General features: G+C 44.3%; 1 long non-coding RNA gene across 1 annotated transcript; it reads left to right on the forward strand.

Moving 5' to 3' along the window:
* The first annotated feature begins 418 nt into the window (after nt 1-418).
* Nucleotides 419-23,317, forward strand: LOC142425665 (uncharacterized). Its single transcript, XR_012779692.1, has 4 exons — nt 419-815; nt 1,280-1,398; nt 7,554-7,697; nt 22,191-23,317. It is a non-coding gene; the product is annotated as an uncharacterized LOC142425665 (long non-coding RNA).
* Nucleotides 23,318-23,686: the final 369 nt, after the last annotated feature.

The following is a 23,686-nucleotide window of genomic DNA, read 5'->3' on the forward strand; positions in this document are numbered from 1 at the left end:
TACAACTCCTTTTAATACAAATTAACTGTGAAGTGTATAATATATGAACTACAGCTCAATAAAAACTATTTTTAAAAGAAGAAAATGTTCTAAAATGGATTCTGGTAATGATTGCACAACTCTTTTTAATATGTTTGAACTATTGACCTGCATGATATGTGAGTTACATGTCAATGAAACTATAAAGTAAAAATATTTTTAAAGCTTATAATCAAATACATTTGGAAGATGCTGGGTGAAAGTCAGTTCAGCAGATTTTTTACTGCCAAGCTTGTGTGTGGCTTTAATATGTAAATGTGCTCTGGGATTTCTCAAGATGGGGATACTTTCAGTTCCCAAACTTGCATAAGGAGAGACATCTTACAGAAGGAATGTTCCAGGAATGTCACTGTGGAAAGCCCTGCTGTGGGAGGTGGAATGCCACTGAAGAGTTTTAGAAGGCAAGAGGCAGGGCCAAACTAATGACTGTGATCACTAATGCCACCACAGGAGGATGGCTTTGAGAGGGATACATCTGGAAGCCTGGAGACCAGAGAGGAGGCTATTGCACTTATCCTTCTGAAAGACCCTGAGGTTGTGGATTAAGCTGGTCCTTGGTTGGGAATGGACAGAAGGGCTTGCACCCTAGTAGTATTAAAGAACCAGAACTAAACAGATATGGAGAGTACTTAGCCACAGAAGGTGAGCAAAAGTGAAGCAATGCTTCTAAAGAGAGTAGGGACTCAATGCTTCTTTTCCATCTCTACTGTTCCCTATGTCGAGAATAAGGAGGCCTGCTGGTGTCGTGGACTCTACATTGAGCTGCTAAGATGAAGGTAAGTCCTTTGGACAAAGATGAAATTATCTGCTCCCCTAAAGACTTAAAAATCTTGGGAACCCAAAGAAGCAGTTCTACCCTGTCCTGTTGGGTGCTATGAGTTAGACCAGACTTGACGGCAGTGAGTTTGGCTTTGAGTTTATGGCTAGAATGCACTAAGAATACCTATGCATTAGGTGTACTTGAGGAGCCCTGGTGATACAGTGGTTACACAATGTGCTGCTAACCACAAGGTGGTCAGCTGTTCAAAGCCACCAGCCGCTCCACGGAGACTTTCTACTCTCATAAAGAGTTACAGCCAGAAGAAATCCACAGAGGCAGTTCTAGGCTGTCCTATAGGGTCACTATGAGCTAGAATTGACTCCACGGTAGAGAAAGTAAGATGTGCTTGCTCCTAGCTGGACAACGAATAAGGAAAAATTGTAGAAGGATTGATCAATTTTAATTATGTCATTGGTGCAGAATATTGAGTACAACATGGAACATCAGAAGAATGAACACCTCTATCCTAGAAGTACACTCAGAAAGTGCCTTCCAAGCAAGGATGGTGAGACTGTCATCTACTTCAGACATGTGATCAGGTGGGGCTTGTTCCTGGAGAGGGATATGATGCTTGGTGAAGAAGAGGGTCAGAAAAAAGAGGACGATTCTCAATGAGATGGATTGACACAGTGGCTAAAATAATGGGTCCAAACATAGCAATAACTGGGAGGCTGGCACAGACTAGGCAGTGTTCTGTTCTGTTGCACATCGGGTCGTTACGGGCCATTCAATGTTACGCAACACAGCAACAATCACAGGTCTTTTATTCCATGTAGCACACCTTCCTGATTGTGATACAGTGTCAGAGTCAATTAACTTTCGGGATAGAAGCATGAGCAACACAGTTAAAATGCTTCCTGTTTATTTCCTAAAATGTCCACTAACTTTTTTATTAGGATGACTAATCCATTTATCTCTCTCCCTACCCTTCGAAAGAAATATTGAGCATTATGGGATGTTTGGTGACGTGTGCTAGGTTTATTCTGCTCCAGTGGGTGGAGTTCTGGTGATTTCCAGGGGGAACAAAGGATCGATAAAAAGGCTCTGCCTTCAGAGCAATGGCTTGGTCAGAGTTGGCTCCCATGGGACTGAGGCCCTTTGAAGAATAATTGAAACCCAGTCCTGGTCTCTGCCCAAGAATGAGCTAGAACAATCAATAACTTCTGAGGACCAAAATCCTGACCACAGTTAAATGGTGTTGTTGTTAGGTGTCACCAAGTCAGCTCTGATTCCTAGGGACCCTGTGCACAACAGAACCACAGGCCAGTCCTGTGTCATTCTCACAATTGTTCTTATGTTTGAGCCATTGTTGCAATCACCGTGGCAGTCCATCTCCTTGCGGCCTTTCTCTTTGTTACTACCCTTCTCCAGACACTGGTCTCTCCTGACAACGTGCCCAAAGTACGTGAGATGAAGTCTCTCCATCCTTGCCTCTAAGGAGCACTCTGGCTGTACTTCTTCTAAGACAGATCGATTTGTTCTTTTGGCAGTCCATGATACTTCCAATCGTCTTTGCCAACACCATAATTCAAATGCATTGATTCTTTTTTGGTCTTCCTTACTGAACATCCAACTTTCACCACCTGTGAAGCATTTGAAAATACCATTGCTTGGGTGGGTCAGGTTCACCTTAGTCCTCAAAATAACATCCTTGTTTTTCAACACTTCAAAGAGATCTCGCGCAGCAGATTTACCTAACATCATATGTCATTTGATTTCTCAACTGTTGCTTTCATGAGGGTTGATTGTGGATCCAAGCCAGACACAATCCGTAGCAACTTCAATCTTTTCTTCATTTACATCGATTCTACCCGTTGGTCCAGCTGTGAGGAATTTGGCCTTCCTTTCATGGAGCTGTCATCCATTCTGAAGGCCGTCGTCCTTGATCTTCATCAGCACGTGCTTCAAGTCTTCACTCTCAGTAAGCAAGGTGATGTCAGGTGCCTAGCACAGCATGAGAATAATCCTTATTTCAATCCTGATGCCGTCTTCTTCTTCTTCGTATAGTCCAGCTTCTCTGATGATTTGCTTACACAATTTGATAGTATGACAAATAATCACCGACTGGTTGAGCCAGTTGGAAAAACATGGCCAAGCAATATTTTGGGTGGTCTTCTTCCTTTCTGCCAAATCTATGAAACAAATAATCCCCACAAACTGAAGTTCTTGAGCTTGCTAGCGCCAGCAACCCAAAGGCCCACAAATCAGTGCAGCCTGTGAACACCACCCTCGGGCGCTCTCCCTTGATGGGCTGAGCCTGAGCCCAAACACTGGGCCTCGGAGACAGGAAAGGCAGCGTCTATAACACTCCTGAGAAATGGCGAGTCTACCCCTGGCCAGCCAGAACCCATCTCCGCTGAAACGCGGAGTTCTTCTTGGTACAAGTTTCTTTAAGTTAAAAGCAATACATTTCTTGTGGTTTAACTTGAGTAAAAAAAGGGGTGGGGGGTCAGTTGAAAAAACTTTCTGCTTTTTGTCTCCTGAGGCTCGCTATCTTTCTCGGTCTCTAGTTTCTCTCCGAATGAAATTAGCATGTTGGCCAAAGTAGCATCCTGCCTGTCTGTAATCATTGTCTCTGTTGAGTCTTTCATTTCCCCCCAGCTTTTTCTTCTCAGCCTACACTCCTAGTGTTGCCTCATCCCAAAGGTTTTCCCCGTGCTGGCCATCGCCTATGGAGCCAGGGTGATTTAGGGCCGTGGGTGCTACATGCCAGGTGTGGAGTTTGAACCCTCAGCTGCTGCGTGGGAGGAAGTCACGACTCTCGATTCTCATAAGGAATCATAGTCTTTGAGACGACCAGGGACTGATCTGCCTACACCCTGTCCAATTGGGTAGAATCGTTTACGTGCGTTTCCAAGGTTAACGCTCTGCAGGGTCACAGTGAGTTAGAACCTACTCAATGGTAGTGAGTTTTTGTCATCTCTCAAAGGCCCTTCATAGTCTCCTCGGTTCACAGTGGAAAGCCGCAAATCGACCACCTAATGAGCAAGATAAACGGGGACTGAAGGCATAGGTGAACAAGGCCCCAGTTGTCCAAAACAGAGTCACCAATGTTACAGAAACAGCACGCAGGAAAAGCGAGGGCCACCGTGGAAGGGAATTGGCAGGCCATTACATAATATTGATACCAGCTCCGGTGCGTGCCTATGCGCTGGACAAACATAAAGCCCAGGCGTGGTCACGGAGGTGCCCGTGTGCAAAGCTGTTTAAATTGTGTCACCTCTCCCACTTCAATACCGTCCTTGCCATTTGGCTTCGATGGTCATTTTCCATGTAATTGACCCTCCTTAGCTCAAGAGGGTCTCCAGGGAGCACCATGTATGATTTCTAATCAGCATGGAAGTGGGCTGTCGAGTCTAACTTTTGCTACATTTCCTCAGTGTAGAATTGTGCCCAACATGGGCACAGATAGGTTACATTAATAGATAACAGGGCTCTGATCCATTTTGAGAGAACCACGGTATACATCCACCCCTGCTGTCCTAGGAACTCCAGTCAGGTGGGCCGACGATGCAGTGGGCCAGGATGCCCACAGCCTGGTAAATAAACAATGGGAGCGGCAGTCGCCAGATGATGCATGAATGCTAGGAAACTAGACTAAGTCAACCATTGCAGTGAATTCCGTCAAGTTATTTAAAAAACAAACCAGCTTACAAATGAACACCTCATACAATTCAATGGCTCAGTCCTAGTCAGAAGGGTTGTTCAACCATGAGTATAATCAACTTTGGAACATTTTCTTCCTTCTTGTCCCCATTTCCTCAACCTCCCTTTCACGGCCACGGGTAATTATTAACCCATAGTGCCATAGGGCCGTCCACTCTGACTTCCCTATACAGAAACACATACAAACAGACAAAAAAGGAAACAGGACCCAATAAGAATGACCAAATTAAGCAGAGGAAAACCCCAATCAAACCAAGTTACTTTTTACCTGTTTAGCATTTCCATGTAGAGTTAGGTTCTAAGTTGTGCAAATAATATTTATAACTGTAGTTTTTAAATATTCTTGGCAGACATGCAGATGCAATCTAGCATACATTCAATATAATACTAATGTGGATAATAATTTAATATCATACTAACATTGCAAACATTCCACAGTCCAAGAGTTATTAATATATATCGAACATGAAAAGTTTTAGTTTATGCCTCAAGTGAATTTCATATTTTATTTTCTGTTGCATAAGGTGCAGTGTCTACATTGCTAATAAATGAGGTATTAGGCACATTAAGCAGATGCAAAATGCAATATTTATTTATCACATTGGATATGCCTCTGCTTTGTAACAATGAGTGTTTCTAAATTAATCTTTTTATTAGAACATCAAAGTTACATTTTATCAGAATATTTATGCAGCTCTGTACAGGAAATTGAACAATTCCTTGGGGAAATAAATTAAATGACTATTTAGATAATAAAACCTGTATAACTGTATTTTAAATCCCATTTCTCTTCAGATTGACTTTCTTTTAAGATATCGACTAAGGCTGTTATGACTTACAAAACAAACTATCAAGAAATGAGTCGAACAATTCCACAAAGAAATAAAAGGTACACTTCAGACACTCGGTATACAATGAGCATTCTTCCTTTTATTTGGGGCTAACCAAACATACCTTCCCCTTCAGTTCTCTACTCAACCATGCAAGAACACGCCAATGGCACTATAATAACACGATTTGTATTTGGCCCTGACTGTGTAAAACGTAGAGGTACTGTCTCGGAAATGCACAGTGGCAGTTCCACCATGGCCTACATCGTCTCTGTGAGTCGATATCGACACAATAGCAGTGAGTTATTATTGTTTTCTCAGTACTTACTTGTAACTATCTCAGGCGCCAAGAATCACACTTCATATTTCAGATCATAATTTTCCCTTCCTCATTTTCAAATACAAATGCTCCAGTTCTTGGCCAACATCATGCGTAGACTTTATTTTGTAATTTTTATTCATTTTCAATTACTCCAATTCCTTTGCTATGGTAGAACCCAAATTTAAAAGCGACATAGTTTTATATCCAGGCACAATGCAATGGCGGTAACTACGTGGCACACAGAAGCAAAGGGGGCTTGTGAAGCCTCCCTGAGACGGACTGATGCAGGGGCTGCAGTAAGGAACCCCAGCACAGCAATTGGGAGGATGGCAGTGGCTCTATTCTGTTCTGCACAGGATGGCCCAAGGCACCAAGGAAGAACAAGTTCCAAACTGAGGTTTCCATTACGTGCCACTGAGCACTCATATTTTATGGGCGCAAATCATCATACCAGTACTGCTAATGCTGAAATGACCAATGCCATACGAACGCCAAATCCTTTACTCCAAATTCTTTATAGATTCCTCGTTGGAGTTAAAAGAAAAAGTCATAATGGTGTTGGAAGTGAAACTACATTAGAATCTGAAAGGATCACATCTGCAGACCCCGTATGCGACAGAAATACAGGTTCTGCTTTGTGGACCACTTTCCCTTCTAATCGTTGGCTCAGAAGAGGGCCAAGTGAGGTCACCATCACAGTGACCATGGGCAATGTGCGTGGAACTGCTCGGGATGGTGCATGGTGAAGGTTCTATTGCCAGAACCTTTTCCTAGGGTACACAGCTAATGGTGAAAATGGCAAGAAGCCATGGTTACCATCCCCTTCATGAGCTGGCTCTACCTTGTTTTGTTTGCAAACAATTTGGTCTTAAATTATTTAATTCTCGATTTGCTGCCAGTGGATTTAGCAATTGGGGCCACTTGACTCCGATGAATAGGTTTGAAAATCATTCCGTTCATGGAGATTGAATATTGCCATGTTTAAACAAAGACATGGCCTGGGCTGACCTCATGAACCAGACACACAAGCTAATAGCATGTATATCTTGAAAAAGCATTTGCAGCACACTGCGGCCATCACAATAATAATGCACTATACGGGGATGATCTTTTTCAGGAAGAATGGAAGTTTTTGAGTCAACCTAGAATGGAAACGTGGGCATTGTTGTGAGCTTGCTGCTCAGTGTGATCCATGTAGCAGGCCCCATCTCAAAATCTTAGACATTAGGCCCTCATCCTGTATGCCTGAAACCGGTGAAGAATTGATAAACTTCATGAATGGCAAAGGTAGATCAACTATTTTCAGTAAAATAAGTATAGCTTGATACTTCAGTTTGTATGTAGATTCCACTTCTAATCTATCTCATACAGATCAGCTAAGTATTGCTTTAAGTAGGTATCTATAACATAATGATAATGCTATCAAAACATCCAAATATTATGAAGGCATGCAACAGAAAGTTTTAAAATGTAATGATGATGCCATTTTCATATCATGTGTTGTACAGACACAATCTTATAGGACATAACTCAGTAAATGGTTATCAAGAAGCAGTTGATTCTTTTCCTACTGTTCAGTTACTGTACACATTTTACTGCCTCTACACACCAATGGGAGCCACAGGTTGCCAACTGCACGGTCAACAGTTCAAAACCACCAGCGGCTCTGGATCCCTAGGAGAAAGATGAGGTCTTTTATTCCCATAAATGAACAGAGTCTTGGAAGCCCACAGGGCAGTTCTCCCCCTATTATAGGGTTGCCATGGTCAGAATTGACTCAATGGCAGGGAGTTTTGGTTTCTTGTCTCCCTGATGGAAAAAAAATTAATATGTCCTTAAGCAAGGAACCAATATTAAAAACCTCTTTTTAATTCAGGTTGGGAAGCACATCCTGCAGCAGTGAGTGCAATCTTGGAATCGTACACTCGGAGTCTAGATACCTTAGAAAATATTACCAAAGACCTGACACAAAAAGAAGATAACAAAAGGGAAGCTGAAAACCTGGTCAACAAAATACTGGGTATGTGGAATATTATATTGCAGCATTTTCATCGGTTGGGTTAAGCTCTCCAAGATTTGAAAGTATATTTAAAGACATGCGCAGAACTCTATTAACAAGGTAGTTATGTCTTTTAAGAGGAGATTGTGCGATGAAGATAAAATGAGTGCATAAGCAAATGGGGGGAAGAAAGCAGATGGTGACTGGCTATTAAAAGATATAGCATCTAGGGTCTTAAAGGCTTGAAGGTAAACAAGCAGCCACCCAGCAGAGAAGCAACAAGTGCACATGGAAGAACACCAGTCAGTGCAATCATGAGATGTCATAGGGATCGGGTAACAGGTATCAGAAGACCCATAATAAACAAACAAACAGACAAAAACATATTGTTGAGAACGAGAGGGGTTGGAGCAAAAACCCAAAGTCAATCTGTAGACAATGAAATATCCCCCCACAGAGGGTTCACAGGGAAGGCATGAGTCAACCAGGGTGCGGTAAAGCACCAATGAAACACACAATACTCCTCGGACTCTTTGAGGCTTACTCACTCCCCACTATCAAGTCCCCAGTGCTGTTTCTCACTTTGGACTAGACTAGAGCACGTGCACAGGTATATATAAGAGATAAGAGCTCACGACACACGGGATCCAGGAACAGGGATGGAAATAGTGATACTAGGAAGGGGGGAAGAGGCAGGGAGAATGGGAGAAGCGATCACAATGATTGACACATAACCACACATCCTCTTCTAGGGGGAAGAACAAAAGAAACCATGGGGGAAGGAAGACAGCAGTCTGTGTGATAGATAAAAACAATTTATAATCTATCAAGGGGTCATGAGGGTGGGGGCAGGGAGGGAAAAATCGGAGCTGACACCAAGGGCTCAGTAGAAAGTAAATGTCTTAAAAAGAATGATGGCAACATATGTACAAATATGCCCGACACAATTGATATGTGGATTGTAATCAGAGTTGGAAGAGCCCCCAATAAAATGATCTTTTCATAAGAAATTTTAAAAAGAAGAGATTGTGAAAATGTAATAAACGCAACAAAACAAACAGTTCCAAATACTGACGACCTAGCAAGCAGTTGACCGTGCAGTGTTAGAAAGAAACAAGGAAATGACGGGCTGTTTCAGAAGGCTTGAGAGCCAGAGATCAGTTTCACAGAAACACATACTAAACTATCACTGTCCCGTCTGAAAAGAAGGACAGACATGTATGCACTTCTCTCAAGTAGATCTTCCCCACCTTTAACAATATAGAGATTACTGATGATGAATGCATAAAGTTATCCAAGAGGATTATCTAAATGACTTCAATATAAACCTATATGGAGAAGTATGACAGTTTCATGTTGACATGAAAACTAAGGATACAGATGCAGAAAAGACAAATGCTACTCATATACGTGTATATGAGTCTGTAATAAGAGATGAAATGCAAGGCAGGCTTCCCAATGCTGAACTTGCTTTTAATATATTCCGAACTTTAATGATCACAGCTGCCCATCAGCATTCACGCTTGTTCATAAAGATATTTTAAAACTCTCTGTATACAACGATTTAAGAAAGACTTGATTCATCATTGTTGGCTTTTGGGGGTTGCTTTTTGGGGGTATGATTTTCTTTACTGTGGAATCCAGGGTAGGCTTGTCTCTAGACTAACTAGATTCATAGTTCCTCGGGGTTCTGACAAGGAGCCCGGGGTGCTTCGTGGGTTACAGTTGGGCTCCTAGCAGCAAGGTCTGCACTTCCAAACCATCGGGCCCTCCATGGGAGAAAGATAAGGCTTCTACTCCTGTTGAAACGTAGTCTTGGCAGCCCACCGGGGCACTTACCCTGTCCTACAGGGCCACCCGGAGTTGGAAACAACCTGATGGCGGTGAATGCTGGAGGCTTATGGCAAGAGAGGTTGAGTGGTAACAAGGAGGTCATAATAATGTGCACAAGAATGAAGAAAACGTTCTAAGATTGTGGTGGTGATTGCACAACTCTTTTTAATGCATTCTAACCATTTGGATTGCATGGTATGTGAGTTCTATGTTAATAAAACTGTTTTGCAAAAAAGAAAGACTTGATTCATGATCATGGATCAAGTATGTATGGAGGTAGATATTTTTGGTGACTTAATTGTAATGAAATCTATGAAGAATTTGCAAGAGCAAAGAAGAGAAAGGAATGCTTTTAATTATAACATATCAAAGAGGAACTATCTATCTAAAGTTAAAATACAGTGATAGGTTGCAATGCTTATTTTCTGATCATTACATTTCCTACGCTGACATCTTTCCACTTGTGCACCTATAATTACTGCATTCATTACAAAGCAAGCAGCCACATTGAAGTATGAGCCAGTTAAGGCAAAATTGGTGAAGGCCACCTTTACTTAAGATGGGAAGTCAGCCAAGTTTGACATTGATTATTGAAACGAGTAAGCCGAGACTCACTGTATTTGCTGTAGGATATGTGTAATATTCTTTTCTGTGGAAAATGTGGTGTATAGTAAAAAAAATCTTAGTTTTCTACATCTACTCAAACGTTTACAATCCACTCATCTCATTCTGCTAAACTAGCACCTGCCACTTTTGCATTCCACCTCTACTATTCTAGTAAAAACAAGCAACCAAGTCAAGCTGACTGTCGTCCATTCCGCTTCATCATGACCGTGCAAGGCAGAGTAGAATCGTCCCTATGGGTCTCTGTGACAGTAAATATTGATGGGAGTCAAAAGCCTCGTTTTCTCCCTGGTGGTTTTGAACTGATGATCTTTCAGTTCGTTGGCCAACATGTAACCCACTACACCACCAGGGCTCCTTAATCAAAGAGAGTCTCAGCAAAACAAAAGGGTCTAAACTGGCAGGTGCCATGAAGATTGCAGATGTGTGTGTCATGGTATTTAGAAAGAAGTCCCATCATGGATAGCTAAGATACACAAACATGGATACCCTGTTCAAATGCGTGAGTAAGCAGAGGACAGAGCACCATACCATGCTTCAGTCCTGCCCTGCTAGGAGTGTGCCCTGCCCCCCACTTTTCAAGGAATCACTGTGGAAATGCAGGAAAAGGGTTCTCTATGAATTTCCCATGGCTCCTATCTCACATCTTGCTTCTAGCAGACAAATGCTGAGCTGATTGTACTGAGTCTGATCCAGGGCCTTCTTCCCGAGCTGATCTTATCACTGCCTCCAATGCACGCAATGCCCCCAAGCTAGCCACACATTCTAATATGGACGCATTCGCTCTTTATACCTAATTGAAATGCGTCCTTCAGCAACTGAAACCTACAAAGTGTTCTATTTGTAGTGTTTTGCTTGCGGAATCAGTCGCTGTTACACCCTACCTCATGCCCCTGCCTCTTTGCCATGTGGCTGTCCAGCTTCTCCTCTCAGGGAGATTTCCCTGTAGCTTCAAGAAGGACTCGTCATAGATCCTGCTCTGACCAATATTCTTGCAGCAGATCTTGTACTCTTTCCACGAGCCACTGCTTGCACAGAGATCTCAAGAAAGGAGCCTTGGTGGCCCGGTGAGTTTAGTTGCTAACTGAAAGACCAACGGTTCACTCCCCGCAGCTCGTAGCAGTCGGCGTCCGTGAAGATGACGGTGTTAGAAACCCTACAGAGCAGTCTGCTCGGCCCTATGTTGTTGTTAGGGGCCGTCCAGCTGGTTCTGACCTGTAGTGACCCTATACTAGTCACAACAGCAGGAAACACTGGCCAGTCCTGGCCCCTCCTCACAGTTGTCCCAGTGCTCAGGCCACTGTTGCATAGGATCACTGTAAGTCAGAAACAACTTGGCAGCGATATTCTGTTGTTGTTTGTAGGCTTTTTGGTTTGGCTTGGTTTTAGGCTGCAAGAGGCCTTGTGAACTTCTTCTCTTGGGTTCTCCCCAACTGCTGTGTGAACAAGACAGAGCTAGCTTTCCCCAGGTGCAAGATGGTGTGACTCTGTCAACCTTGCCTCACCTGTTACTCCAGCTGACAGCAGTTAACATCTAAGGCCAGCTCTTGGGCTGACCTGTAGCTGACCGCAGATGCATGAGAAAAGCCAGCAAAGATCAGAAGAATGTACAGCTGTTTCCACCAGAAACTGCTGGTCCACAGAATTACGTGCTCTATAAATGGGCGCTAAGTTCTGGGGTTCTTGGTTCTGTGGCTTAGTTAAATAGTGCATCAGTCAAAATGTTCAGATTTTAAGAGTGCAAGCAACATCCAGTTGATCTACATGACTCCACAAATTAATGTTGTGCTACAACTTCAGAGCTTTCAGTTCATAGTAAGAAGAGATTAAGTAGGAGAAACGGAGCAGAACAAAACAAAAACAGAGAGCGAAGAGAAAGTCACCATTGCCAGGCTAATGACTCAATATCGCTACAAAAAAAATCTACTGTAGACCCAGTTTGGAATCAGCCAGTGGCTCCTGGGAGTTGGCTCTTGGCAAAGTAAAGGGGATGAAGAATGCACTTAGGGCAGTGATCGAAAGACCCCTTTACTGCTTGGCGGCAGAGTGAAGATGGAGGTACCTCCTTTTCAGGCGGCTCAGAAAAGGTAATCTAAAAATAATTCTCAAGTGTTCCCGTTGCCATCGGGCACGCTCGTTCCCACCTCCCTACTGACTTTCTAAAAGCAATGGGTCATTCTCGGTTTGCTCTTTACTCAAGGAAACTTGATAGATGACTCTCCTCGACTTGCTTCCTTTCTGTGGGAGGACACTACCGTCTCCGGGTTTGCCTCCTACCTCACTGCTCCTGTCTTTTCCCGGTTCCTTTGTGATGGAGCCTCCTCTTCCCAAACTCTCAGAATTTGAAGAATCGAAGGATCCAGCCCTCGCTACCCTTCGCTGGGCATATTCATTCCTTTGGGAGCTCATTCATGCGCACGGCTTGAACTGTCACCTGTCTGTTCAGCACCTCCCATTTATATCACCACATCGATTCTCGCGCCAAACATCAGACTCTTAAATCCAGTAGCTGACTGAGTATTTTCCCTTGGATGCATCGCACAAAGCGCAAAGTCAGAACTGGCCTACCTCGGTCCCTTTATCCGTAGGGTTCATGTACCTGCTAACGCGATCTGAAACATGGCAAAGTCAAAGCTGACAAAACTACAAGGGAAAAAAATCAACACATCTGGTGATAATCTCCGATTCCGGAGATCAAGTAAACCCAAAGCAAAACCTGAATTGAAAAGGTTTGAACAACCTGTCTACTTCTCCCCGCTGCCAGCCAGTCAGTTCCAACTCTTGGCCACTCCCTCGCCTACGTCCTTACACCCAACAGCAGGTTCAAGTAACCATTTCTAGAATCTGACCTCTTATTCAATCACAAAGGGAGTCACAGTAAATGTGAAAGAATATCGAAATGATCAGTTCACCGAGTGCCCCTCAACTACACTAGAAATCACCAAGCCAAGAAGTTGAAGATCAACAGCAATCATGACCCCGTGTTTGGAAACGTGGGAGTCTAACTGAGGACACCTGCCACCATCCACAAGAGCAGGTCACGCGTGGTTTGGAGACATTCGGAGAAGAATGGTACAATACTTACAAGTCAAATAGCAGTGGTCAGCGCTTAGTATTGCACCCCGTGGGAACTGGTTCAGAAACAAATGTTATTACGGATAATTTTTAGATCACTGGAAATATGTATATGAAGTCCAGGTCTTCGATAGTAACATTGAACTCAGGTGACATTTCCTGAATTTGATCATTGGACTTCCTGGTGAGTCAATGTCCTTGTGGCGCCCTGGTGGTGGAGGGGTTTATGTGGTGGGCTGCTATGCAAAAGGTCAGCAGTTCAAAACCACTCCCTGGGAAAAAGAGGAGGCTTTCTACTCCGGGTGAGTAGAAAGAGTTACAGTCTCAGAACCCCCAGAAGCAGTTCTCCCTCCTATGGAGTTGCTATGAGGCAGACTGGACTCGATGGCAGTGAGTTTGAAATTTAAATACTATATATGTCTAGCGGTAAAAGAGGTGAAGCCTGAAACATGTTCTGAAATGAATCATACAATAATAATAGTCATAATAGTAATGGATAAACAGCTGTTGGGTCCATCTGGGGGAAGGGTGCACAGGAGAATTTTACACGGGTCTTACAATTTTTTCTGTTTACTTGAAAGCACTTTGCCATTTTCAAAACTTAATAAGATACAACTGAAACAAAAGGAAGTGGGATTTTCAATCGTTCTGCTTTTCAAAACACGGACGAGGCGGTTGTGCCATTAGGAGGAGTGTAATGCGTGTCATTGAAGCGTCCACGTAGAAATGGTTGCCCTGGGGTATGTTTGGGTGTGTGTATTTTCTTTTTTTCTTAACTGGGGCCTCATACAACTCTTATCACAATCCATACTTACATCAGTTGTCTAAAGCACATTTGTACATTTGTTACCCTCATCATTCTCAAAACATTTGCTCTCCACGTAAGCCATGGGCATCGGCTCCTCATTTTTGCCCCTCCCTCCCCACTTCCCACTCCCTCATGAACCCTTGATAAATTACTATTTTTTCATATCTTTCACTGTCCGACATTCCCTTCACCCACTTTTCTGTTGTCCGTTCCTCAGGGAGGAGGTTATATGTAGATCCTTGTAATCCGTTCCCGCTTTTTACGCCCCCTCCCTTCCTCCACCCTCCCGTTATCGCCACTCTTATCACTGGTCCTGAGGTGTGTATATTTTCAACAACAATAATATTTTCAAATTTTAAAAAGGGTAGTAATTTTTCAGACTCAGTTTTCCTCCTGACGTTCGCCGTTTCATGGATTGAGCGACACCAGACCCTGTGGTGTGACAGAACTGTGCAATCTGCACGGCAGCCCAGTTGGCAGGACACTTCTCGTGACTAGCATGGCACCCGTGGCTGCAGCCCCATCTTAGGCATCGCCTTGGGGACAGAGACCGGTGACTCAACCATGACGTCATAGGATTGTTTTAAATAAACGAACCAGCAAGGCCACTGTTCTGCATTCCAACTAGGTCACACAAGCCTGCTTCAGAGCGCTGACCCGAGGATTTCTCTAAGCCTTTGATAAGACTTTGTTTTGGCTCCTCTCTCCGTGAGCTGTAATTCAACACAGAGAAACTTGATCTCCTTGAAAATGTTTCCTGAGAAATCTGCCTCTTAACTTCAGAAGAGCGCTGAGGTGTCAGCAGACAATGGAAAGAGTGTTTCCAGATGCGCCTCTGCTGCTGCCACCGGTGGAGACGAGACCGGGCTGGGAGGGAGGGAGGGAGGGAGCACTATGGTGAGACACTGCGGGCTCTCCCAGAGCTGAGAGCCGGAGAGAAGGAGCGGCCAGGGGCAGATGGGAGAGCCTGCAGGATCCGCGTGCCCTCTTGAAAAGAGCCTTACAGAATGGTTGAGGGAAAATCTGCCGTACGATTTCCTCAGGATCACGCACACCAAAACACCAAACAGAACACAAACAGGTTGTGGCGGAGGTGGTACGACTCTCCTGGATGTGACTGAACGGTTGAACTGTGTGGTATGTGAAGTCTATGCCAATACAACTGGTGGGGAAAACTCTTTTTAGTGAATAAGGAAAAAGTTTTAGATGGGTGGAGGCCTCTGAAGAGTGACATGCTGGAGAATAGCTGGTAGAGACAGAATACGAGGGGGTATTAAATAAAAAACAACAGAATTTTATTCCCCAGAAGCTATGTATTTACATTTTTTAAAATCTTCCTTACACTTCACACATTTGTCCAATTTCCATCCTTGGAAACATTTTTCAAACTCATCTGTTTGGATGGCTGACAGCACCTCTCTCATTTTTTCCCTTCACCTCTTCATTGACGTCACATTACTGTCTTTTCATGTCCCTCCTCATTCGGCGAAACAAAAACAAGTCCCCCAGAGTGAGGTCAGATGAGTCCGGTGTGTGGGGCAAGAGAGGCATGCTATTTTTTGCCCTAAACTGGCGCATTGAGATGGCTGCGTGAGCAGGTGCGTTGTCGAGGTGGCCAGACCAGTCCCCCTCTGCCACAAAGTGGGCCTTTTTTGTGTCACACTGTTATGCCGTCTTTGTAGAACCTCTGAGTAGACGTCTTGATTAGCAGTCTGGCCTGGAGGAACAAGCTCCATATGCATCATGACATTTTCAATTTGGTTCTGATGCCTAGTGACCTCTGTACAACAGAGCAGAACACCGTGTGAGGCCACAGCTTTCTCATCAGTGCGCTGTGGTAGGTAAGATGGGAGGCCAAGTGGATTATTTGGGACTGTTATGGATAAAATTACATGCCAAAAAGAGATACGTGGAAGTCCTACCCCATGACCTTATTTGGATATAGCGTCCCTGAGGCTGCGATCGTTAACAGGAGGTCGTATTGAAGTAGCTCAGTCCTAATCGAATCAGAGTGATGGCCTTACATCAGAAAAGAGACACAGAGAGCCAGATGGAGAAAGATGGTCATGAGAAGATGCACCCACATGCCAAGGAATGCCTGTGGTTACCAGAATCCAGGAGAGAGAGAGAGAGAGAGAGAGAGAGAGAGAGAGAGAGAGAGAGAGAGAGAGAGAGAAGGATCTTCGCTTAGAGCTTTGGAAAGAACCGTGGATTCATGTTCATAGTTTCCAGAATTACGAGACAATTCATTTCTATCCTTCTAAGCCTCCCAGTTTCTAGTGATCTGTTATGATAGCCTTAGGAAACCAATAAAGGGGTCTTACCTGTTGCGTAGCTGCTTCACTTTGGGGCCAGCACCCTCCCCAGCACATCTGAATGTCAGTCGTGGCCCTGTTAAACATAGATTGCTAAATGCACAGCACCCTCTTAGTCAATGGCATTCACAGCATATTGATAGCCAGAAGCAAGTCAAGCAAATTTAGGTCTGTTAGTTCTAAAATACCATTCACTTTAACTTTTGGTTTTTTTTACTCCTCAAAGTGAGATCTTTGCTCTTTAACATTTTATTTATTTATTTATTTATTGGGTACTTTTACAGCCTTTATCACAATCCATCCATCCATCCATCGTGTCAAGCACATTTGTACATATGTTGCCATTATCATTTTAAAAATATTTTCTTTCGACTTGAGCCCTTGATAGCAGCTCTTTGTTTTACCCCTTACCCCTCCTTAACTTCTTAATGACCTCTCCATCTCTCCATGTGATGTCAAAGTCTGCTTTGATTAAAATTACTCCAGGAGACAGGACATGGGAACAGTTTCAGAAGTGGATGTGTTGCTGTTGGCAAGTCTAGAGGTTCAGGTTGAGGAATTACTGACAGGGCTCCGGCTTTCTGGAGGGATGGCCGTTCCCTGGTGGTTCTAGCCTTGGCTCAAAGTTGAAACCGGCTCACTTGGGTGACCCTGCTGGCATGTGAAATACCAGCGACATGGCTTCTGGCGTCGCAGCAACGTGCTAGTCACCACAGTGACAAACCGAAAGATAAGTAGTGGCAAGGATGGAGAGACTTTGGTCTCATGTACTTTGGACGGGCTGTCAGGAGGGACTAGTCCTTGGGAAAGACATCGTGCTTGGTAAAGTATCAGGGCAGTGACAAAGCTGAAGCCCTTCAACAAGATGGACGGACGCAGTGGCTGCATCGGAGCTGAACTAGAAGAACAATGTGAGGTGGCGCAGGACCAGGCAGTGTTCCGCTCTGTTGTACACAGGGCACCACAACTCACAACCAACTCCATGGCATTAACCACAACACACCCTTGTCAACCTTTTCGGGCTGGTTGGATCTGATCAAGAATTCCTGATCTACCAGACATTCATTCCTAATCTACCGGGCTAATCCTGCTCCCCTTCAGCTATCAACTTGGAAAGAAATGAGAAAATCTGGGCTGGAAGAAAGAATTTAAAGGCTATGTCTCTCAGTAACAAGCCATGAGGGCGCTGGGGGACTTTTCAGAGGCAGGCCCCGGAGAAGGTCATCGTGCTTGGTAAAGTAGAGGGCAGCCATGAGAGGAAGGCGCTGGACGAGACGGTTTGACATGGTGGTTGCAATAACGGGCTCACACACCACACAATTGTGAGGGCGGTGCGGGACCGGGTGGTGCCTCCTTCTGTGGTGATGCCACTGGAGACCAACGTGCTGAAAGACACGTTTTCAAGCGTCACCCATTTGCACAAAACTTGTAAAAGATGCCCAAATAAAAATAATAGCAACAAAAGCCAAAGTCCTCGTCTCTAGTTTCTGCCAAAGTGATCTTCGCCTCATCTTGGTGAGATGAAGAAGGCCCAGAGACATTAGGAGCTGCATCACAGGGACGCTGGTTATTTACTCTGGGATGGCAGCCCTTTCCTTCTCAGAACCATTTGCTCATTGCTCTGGAAGTCACTGCATCACGAGAAAGGAGTGGCAGGGAATGGCCTCAGTCTCCAATCATTTTAAGAAGGAAACAGTCAGAGTCAGCGCACACACACAAAATTGTCCAACCTTCTGAGAATGAGCCTCAGGCTCTGCAGCATCGGTTGTATTAACAGACAACAGGTTTGAGGGTTCTAGAACAAGCCCCCCAAACTGAGCCCACCACAATCTGGGGTTCAGGTTGGAGCAAGACAGAATAAGAAAGCAAGAAAACAAAACAGACATGCAGAGTATGTGTATGCTTAGGAACCCACAGACAGATTTCAACTTCTGGCCACGGCTTCCACTGGGCATGACATCACCAACATTTAGCTTAGCATAGATCTTGCTTCTTTGTTTTATTTTTCCTGGAGAGACTAGGGGAGAAGGGAGGAGAGAGTAGGGTTTCCTCCACAGAATGACACGGCTATATTCGGTTATTTTGACATACTATTTTACACTTGATCTTAGCCAAAAGGCCGAGAAGCGATTGACATACTATTTTAAAACTTTGCACAACTCGCTCACATACTGCGAGTGGAATGCGTTTCACAATAACTCAGTGAGAACAATAAGGGCAGTCTCATTTTTCAAACGAGGAAAATCAGGACAGAAAGGTCATTCGGCTTGCTCACAGCCACTCCCTTCAGGTGGTGACAGATAAGATCGACAGGACTGAGGGAGGAGCCTGTTATATTTTCCATCCGATGCCTTGGTGACCATGCCTTTGACCCAAGCACAGGGCCAGGGAGGACTAGAACACAGCGGTCTTTCTCCAAGTTTGGTGCCACGGACCGAGGAGAACAGAAAGCATGGGATACGCTCTCACTGGTGTGTTCTTCAGACTTGTTTTTAGATAATTTATATGGAAATACAGATTGGTGGCTAAGTAGCTCTGGCAGCATAGATATGCATATCAATTGGAACTTCCTCCCTGGGTGACACTACTGACGACTTTTCTGTGACTTGGGTGAAGGTTTACACACAGCAGATCCGTTTTCCATTCAACAATCATAAACCTTCCGTTTTTCTCATTGACTACAAGCACAATGAAGCAGCATTGATGCCACCGACTCCTTGGGTTTCCTGAGGCCATTTCTCCTTTTCTCTTGTAGTGTAGTCGGAGGCAGACAGCCCCTAGTTTTTCTGATCTCAGGGTCATGGAGACTGATGCTCATGTGCTTCATTAGTCCATTGGACTAATAGATCCATGCACCTTTGACTTTCATCCCTCTTCTTTCTTCTGGCCAGGGAGACCAATGGCTGCACCTTGGCTGGCTGCTCGCCCGATAGCTTTTAAGACCCCAGTCACTACTCACCAAAGTAGCATGTAGGATATTGACCTTGTGGCTGTGTAGTGCCAATTGACCTAGGTGTCCCACAAGAACTAGGTTCTGAGTCCCCAAGTCCAGCAAATCATTACTCATGTTTGGTTGTGTCTAAGAAGTTTTCATAGCGTGGCCTCCCCATCGTCTCGTCCACATTCACGGGGATATTTGCAATGAAGGTAAATATCTATGTGCAGATATTCTCTGTCAAATCTATATACGAGGGGGTACCCCCCGCCCAAACTGGAATTGCGCTAGGCAGAGCAAAGCTTTTTTCCTGCTAGGACAGCATCGAGCAACTCAATCTAAGTTAGTGCACCCAGTGGCATTGCTTGGGAAGGTTCTCCATGGTCACAGTGAAGTTTTTGTTAAAAGCAGTTTCACTCAAATCTCATTTCACTCAACTCTCATCTCCCTTCTCCCTTCTCTCCTATTCTCCCTGGGGAAAATTAAACAAAGCTGATTTAAGAGAACAAAATTTGGCTGTGAAATTGTGTTTTCTGCTTCCGAAAAATGCCACAGAAACTTGTGGTGTTGAACGCTGCTTACAAGGATAGCGCTGTGGGAAAAATTCACGTGTAAGAATGGTTTTCTCGTTTCAAAAGGGTGAAGTGTCGATTGATGACAAACCTCATTCTGGATGTCCGTCAGCTTCCCTAACGGATGAAAATGTTGACAAAGTGCGTGCACTTGTGCTCAAAGGTCGACGATGCACCACTGAAGAGATGGGGAAGTTACCTCGACTGTCCTGGAACTCGGTTCAGCAAATTTTAACGGATGATTTGGGAATGAGAGGGCCGCTGTGAAACCTGTCCCTCAGGTTCTGACTGACCAGGAACAAGAGCATAGACTAGAAACATGCCCGGTTTTGAAAGAACAGCTCCGAAGCGACTCAGACTTTTCCCAAGGTCAGTACTGGTGACGAGACACGGTGCTATTCTTACAACCACGAAAGCAAACATCAGTCAAGCCAGTGGACGACACCATCTTCACCTTGCCCCCAAAAGCTTGTCAAGTGAAACGAAAGATCAAGACCATGCTCATTGGTTTTTGATGCGAGGGGGATTGGAGCTCAATCCATCAGGTCAGACTGTTAATCAAGTTTTCTCTTTAGAGGTTCTGAAGAGATTGTATAACAGTGTGAGACTACAAAGGCCTAATTTGTGGGAGATGGGGGGCTGGGTTTGCCACCAGGACAATGAACTTGCTCACGCAGCCGTCTCAGTGCACCAATTTTGGGCAAAAAACAACATGCCTCTTTTCCTCCACACACCTGACTCAACTGACCTCACTCCCTGCGACTTCCTTTTCTTTCTGCAAATGAAGAGGGGCATGAAAGGATGGCGATTTGATGACATAGAAGAGGTGAAGAAAAAAACACGGGAGGTGCTGTCAGCCATCCAAACAGATGAGTTTTTAAAATGTTTCTAAGAATAGAACCGCAGATTTGACGAATGTATGAAGTGTAATGGAGAGTACTTTGAAGGTGATCAGGCTGTTTTGTGGAAAAAAAAAAAAAGAAATACATAGCTCTGAGAAATTCTGGTTCTTTTGGGTCCCCCCTCATTTGTTTGTGGGTGTCCTCTCACCATCCTTCCTACTATTCAGAACTCTCACTATTCATTGTCTGCTTTAAAGTCAACTTATTTTACCCATATACTAAGTTGAAAAAACTTTTGAAAATGAAAAACGCATGCTGAAGGAGAGACTCGTGACAGCTGCCAAACCATCCCCAGGCACCAGAGGACTGATGTGGCAGCTGTCAGGACAGATCAGATCAGCCAGTGAGAAGCGGGTTGAGGGAAGGGAGTTCAATTTGCAAGGACAAAGCCGGGCATGGAGGTCCAAGTTTACACCACCCCTCCTCCTCCCGGGAAGCGACACGTAAAGCCAGTGGCCTTGCCATCCCGTCTGATGGAGGTAGAACGCTACCTCTGCCACAAGAGGCTTTTCTATTTTCAGTCGCATTATTAGGGCGGAAACACTGATGCGCAGAAGTGCTGAAATAAGAAGTTTCTCAGCCGCTTGTCTGAGCACTCCAGAAATGCCTTTCCAATGAAACGGAGTGAGTAACCCTGAGTCTCATTTCTGCACAGGGTGCTGGGGCAAGGCCCAGGCACACCTGCTAACAATGCAAAATGTATAAAGCAGCTCAAGTGAACGTGATAGTTGTTTTCAGATCAAAACCTGCAGAGCATTAAGATGGCTTTCTGGTAACCCAGGGTTGTTCATACCCTTGTTGTAGCCGCACCAGTAGCTTGAGGAAATAACCAGGTGGATCAGCCCACAAGAAAGCGAGGCTCAGCCGCAAAGGAGAGTATGGCTCAGGCAGAACCGGATAAGGAATCACTTCCCACTCAGAGAGAAGTTTATGAACGCCACAGAAGGTGATCCTGGGAACTCCTGAACCTGAGAAGAAGCATGGATATCAAAGATTGTACAACTCTTCTGGCTGCGATTAAACTATTCGATTTTTTGATGTGTGAATTCTATGCCAATAAAACTATTGATAGAGAGAGAGAGAACAAATCAAAGTGCTTTCAGGACATGAGGTTTTCTTTTTCTTTCCTTGAATGATGCGTATTAGAAGCCCTGACAACACTCCTGAGGCGTGCACTGCCGGATGTGCAGGGAGCTGGAAACATGTCCTTAGTGAGGAGCCGACTAGGCCAAGGACAGCAGGCCAGTCTCTTAATTTTGTATCTCACGGTCAAAGCTGTGATTACTGTGATCCAATAGAATTGAGCCTGCCTGGACAGGGAGACCTAAAGGTTATAATTTTAAGGATTTTTACCTTGAGAGTGGAAGTAAAATGATTGTAGAAGGGAAAAAGTAGCCCATATCTGAATGCCTTTTAAGCAGGTTTTGTTTGTTTGTTTGTTTTTTAACAGGGTCTCTGGATCTTTCAATAAATCTCTGGGCTTTCCAAAGCACCCAAAGAGTCCCCGGATGGAGCAAACGGGTCATGCCCCGGGTGGCTCACTGCGAAGATGGAGAGCTGGGTCTACCCAGAGAGAGCTCAGAAGAGCATCCTGATGGGCTACTTCTGCAAAAATGAAACGTGGGAACCCCCCGGTACACAGTTCCTGCACTGCCGGGGTTTCTGGGAGACACATTTTCACGGCATGTGCTTTCAGGGAGGTATACCCAGTTTGGCTCAGAGATACAGAAGCAAGACTGGAGTGGTTTGCTGACCACAGGAGGTGAGACCTGGTGGAGAACTCTTCTTCTTTTTTTCTTTTTAAATTGTGAATTGGGTGAAAGTTTCCCAACCAAATGATTGGTTTGCCAATCAATAATTCATAAACATTGTGTTTCATGGCAATGACTACAATTCCTTCGATGCAACATTAATCACCCCGCCTGTCCCTGCGTTTCCGGGTTCTATTCTTTGTTCCCAAGTCCTTCTGAACTTTATCCAGGCGTCCATGCTGGCCGGATGGGGCCGTGAGTTGTAGGGGGACAAAGGGTCATAGTTTGGGGGATTCCACCAGTTCCTTTAAGATGACTCGACTTGGTCTTTTTAAAAAATGATTTTAAGTTTTGGTCCACATTTTCTTCCATTCTATCCAGGACCTTCTAACTGTGACTTCTTTCGGAGCATTTAGTAGGGTAGCTGGACACCATCTTGTTCTTCTGGACTCAGTGTTGTGGAGGCTGATATTTGAGTGTTACATTAGTCCATTTGGACTAATTGCTTCTATGAGGCTTTGATAGTGTTTCTATCTTATTTGTTTTGGGTCGAGAGAGACCAATAGTGGCATCTAAGATGGTCGCCCACAAGCTTTTAAGACGCTAGTCACTAGTCACCAAAATAGGCTGTAGAACATTGTCTTCGTTGGCTATGTTATGCCAACTGCTCTTTTTTTTCTCTTTTAGAAAACAGTTTATTGGCATATAATTCACATATCATACAATTCAATAGTTCAGTCACATCACAAAGAGTTTTAATATTATACAGGATGGTGTTAAGAATGTTTCCCAAAGTCAAGGGTACACAACCTTGGTCTTAGAAATGTTCTTTTAATTAAAAAAAATTAAATCAGAAAAAAAGAATTGCTATTGATGTCTCATGAGACTATAGTCCTGAGTTCTTGGTCTTAGTGATTCAATCCTGTAAGGTATTTACTGGTGGCTAAGAAGTGTTTGTAACTTTGCTCCCGTATGCTCTACTATATTCATGGCTATATTTGCCCTTAGGTAAATATATGTGTAGAAAGATCCTCTGTAAGACCTACATATAGTCCCGGGCCCATTCTCCTGCCTGCTTCTCTTTGGCTTGCGTGTCTGTGTACGTGTCTGCTCAGATCGCTGTGCCTGCAGTGTAACGTAGACACCAGGATTCACTTCAATTGTCTTTAACTCTTGCACTCCTCCCAGTGTCCTC

This window comes from Tenrec ecaudatus, chromosome 14, assembly GCF_050624435.1.
Source record: "Tenrec ecaudatus isolate mTenEca1 chromosome 14, mTenEca1.hap1, whole genome shotgun sequence".
Classification (NCBI taxonomy): Eukaryota; Metazoa; Chordata; class Mammalia; order Afrosoricida; family Tenrecidae; genus Tenrec; species Tenrec ecaudatus.